We start from the raw sequence: 3,777 nt of genomic DNA on the forward strand, positions 1-3,777 counted from the left end.
CAAGAGCGGAGCCAGACAGTTTTTATGTTGCCTTTTGCAACCTACGCTTGGAAGACTTGCAATACTGCCACTACATTTTATTTGTTAAAAGTTAGTCACTGAGGAGACTTATGGAATGGTGAAGAAAGGACCTGTGAGAATCTGTTTCTCCATAAAGGCAAGAAGAACACTGGCAAAACTTGTTAAAATCAACTTTTTCAGAACTCTGGAAACTAAACTAAGACCTGCAACAGTCCACGGAACGTTTATTCTAGAAAACTTGCTTCTCCTCAAGGACAGTGAGCTTTGTGGTTAACTTGCACTATGTCCATTTCCTTTTCTTCAGATCCATGGCTGCTGTGAAAGTCACCAGGCAAGCAACCACTAGGTGGGGCTGACTGGGTAAAGAGCTTTTCCTAAAGCTCCATCTCCAGAGAATTGTCACAATTTGACTTGTTTGTTGGTACCCTGGTAAAACCTCATACACAGGGCTGTTGTTATTTGATCTAAATCAGAGCTTGCTCAGTGGGGAAAGCTCTATTCCTGAGTTGTTTGTTGGAAACAATCAATAAATAGCTATTGTTTAGTATCGCAGCTGCCTAAGGTGAAAAATACCCATTGGGAAAAACAAGAGGCTGGCCAAAAGACGTAAAAGAAAGCTCTTGGCAATGAGATATCTGTGGGGAACTTTGAAGAGTTCTGACATAATTCTGGGGGTGTAGAAAACTACACACATGTTAAGGCCTGTGTACATGCTCAAGAAATCCTGAGAAGGCTCTAATCTCTCGCCTTTGGCTGGCCTTGGGTCCCTGTGTAAAAATAAAGCCTAAGACAGAGCTGTAAACTGTGAGAACATTGAAGGAATGCCTCAATATATATGTAAATCCCGGCCACATCCCAGTGTGTTTTGGTGACTTGAGGCCCTCCCTAGTTCATGGGATTAACTGGAAGAGACTTCCTCGCATTAATTGGGCAATGAGGAGGTGTCCTTGTGCAGGAGTTGTGACCTGCAGAATTATTGCTACTTGGACAAGCCTACAATTTACTTCTTTCATCCTAGGCTGAGGATTTGCATTTGTAATTGTTGGCAGAGAGAGGAAGAAAGTGCTCCACTCGGGTCCGAGGAGCATACAGAGAGAAGGCAGGGAAGAAGGAACATGTGCAGCCTTTCAATATGAGTGAAGTCAAGATTTGAAATGCACGTTCCCTGCCTGAGGGGCTTCAGAGTGTTGTGAGCCTCTGATCTTCAAGGTAAAACGAGGCCTATTGGAAGTCGGAGGCTGAGGCATGCATTTCTGCACTTACGGCTGGAAAGTTGAACCAGGTTTTCCAAAAACTGTCGTTTTTGCTTTCAAGGGTGCTAAAGGTAAGAAAGGGTTAGGCAGTGAATAGAAAGTAGTGCAGCCAGGTTGTGGTTAGCTAGGCAACAGGACTGTCATAGAGGGTTATTTGTCTGAAGACAAAAGTCTGGGGCTTTTGGGCCATGAGGAGTTGGGTTATTGCATTGCTCAGTTTAAACTGCCAGCGTGAGAAATGTCTCAGATGCTATTAAAGTTAGGCAGCTCAGTTTAACTCTAGCTCACTGATCACCAACCACCTCCTTCTTCACTCCTTTCAGTGACTGAGTTAAAAAGAGAAGACGCAAAAAGAAAAGTGGTCTTTCCCTTTCCCTCCATTGTAATTAGGATTTAGTCCATCTTGGCTCACAATTGGAATTTTAGGATGGAAAGAAAAATCTTGTCATCTTTGCTCTTGATCCTGAAGAATAGAATCTCAAAGAAATACCTGAGAGGAAAATTCTTTCCTTCACTGAAATGAAAATTGGAGTGCTTGCAAAACTGAACAAAGAAAGAAAAAAATTAGTAAGCATTACAGACAACTAGCAGTTATAGTCAGATTATTTTTCAATACATGAGGAGGATATACAATAAAAAAGGTGAGCGGGAGCCAGGAGTAGAAACAGGGAAAAGAGATAAATGCAGAATCTTAGAGACTGCAGAAACCCAGCAGTTCATTGTCTTCTAATGCACATCTGGAAAGCTGCAATTGAAAAGAGGAACCAGGAACTTCAGTCAGGGCAAACACAGCAAGGAAATGTGAGCCCCAGGTCGCAGAAGGAAGAATCAGTAAATGGTTGCAGTCTGACAACATGTACCATCAGTGGCTTCTGTTGCTTGAATGTTTTTTGTTGATTTTCATGATCATGACAGCTAGTAAGTTCATCATGTTGACCTTTAAAGATCCAGATGTGTACCGTGCCGAACAGGAGTTTCTATTCCTGACAACCATGTCAGAAGTGGGGAAGTTGCCAGAAGAGAAGCACTTTCTTGAGGTACTGAAGCCGACTGGGAAGATGCTTTTGGACAGATGGCTTGTTTAGCCCCTGGTCTACATGGAGCACATGGAATTCATCAGAAATATCTGCAGGGATGAAGCCCTGAAGAATCTCTTGTACACTCTTGTCTCCAGGTTTGTTCTGGACTGAATATTTGTCTGTGACAAGCACAAGATTCTTTTCTGCCAGACTCCCAAAGTGGGCGACACCCAGTGGAAGAAAGTGCTGATCCTTATAAATGATTGAAACATACTTCAAGTTTTTTTATTGTAAGAGATACCTTTGAAAGAGTTACTTCTTCATTTAGGGATAAAGTTGTTCACAATCCTTGGTTTGAACCTTGGTACAAGCATGAGATTGCCCTGGCATTATCAGAAAATACAAGAGGAACCCAGTGAAAACCCAGGGGATCCACTTTGAAGATTTCATGTGCTACCTGGGTGAGCCAAACCACAAATGACTAGACCTTCAGTATGGAGACCACATCATTCAATAGATGATGTATGTATAACTCTGTGCACCCTGCGAGATAATGTACAGTGTGACTGGACACCACGAGAGCCTGGAGGACGATACCTCATACATTATAAAAGAAGCTGGCATTGACCACCTGGTATCATACCTGGTCATCCCTCCAGGCGGTGCATTATCATGTATAACAGAACCAAAGTGCAGCACTATCTTCTGGACATCAACAAGACATCTGATACCCGTATGCACGTTTCAAAGGGGACTTTAAGCTCTTTGGGTATCAGAAACCTATTTATTTATTTTACTAAACTAAGGCATAGAACCTACAAATTTGAATATCTTTGTTAGACCAGGGGCTAACCAGGTGGAGATCTGAGCACAAAATGACACTTCCTCCACCACACGCCCTCCTTTTAGGATGTCTGAGGTCTCCCATGGGCCTGTGAGCACCTCGACCTATGACACAGGCCCTGACTGTTACCACTTAGTTTGGATGTAAGATGCTCTGAGGACCCTGCCCCCTCCTGTCATTGTCATTAGGATGCCACTCGCCTCTGTACACATCAGAGGGGGGAAAAGATTTGCAGTCTGACAGCCCAACAGGGAGGAAACATTACACAGCATTAGGAGCAGAGTGAGCCATTTCCCACAGTTGTCAAAGAAGGGAATGCACCTGAGACTCTGCTGGCCGGGGTTAGGGATGGTCTTGCCTAACACTGGTGGATTGCAGGAACAGCACCCAGCACTTTCAGGAGGTGTAGAGAAGCAAGGGGAATGCAAAATCACAGAGACTCATGCAGCATCAAATCTGAGGAGTAAAATGACACCTCTGGCTTTCATCTTGGCACTCCTATGATCTTTTAGGCAAATCGTTCTTTCTGTGACCATTTTGTTCCTGTGGATGTTCGGCAGTGACCAGAGGGTTGGGTTCAGGGGTTCATCTTTTCAGAATCTATGGCCCTGCAATGCTGGTCCATGCTTCTGAACCTCTG

General features: G+C 43.8%; 1 pseudogene; it reads left to right on the forward strand.

Moving 5' to 3' along the window:
- The first annotated feature begins 1,817 nt into the window (after window positions 1–1,817).
- LOC119619103 (carbohydrate sulfotransferase 10 pseudogene) lies at window positions 1,818–3,093 on the forward strand (annotated as a pseudogene).
- The last annotated feature ends 684 nt before the right edge of the window (window positions 3,094–3,777 follow it).

This window comes from Chlorocebus sabaeus, chromosome 24 (genome assembly GCF_047675955.1).
Source record: "Chlorocebus sabaeus isolate Y175 chromosome 24, mChlSab1.0.hap1, whole genome shotgun sequence".
In the NCBI taxonomy this organism is placed as follows: Eukaryota; Metazoa; Chordata; class Mammalia; order Primates; family Cercopithecidae; genus Chlorocebus; species Chlorocebus sabaeus.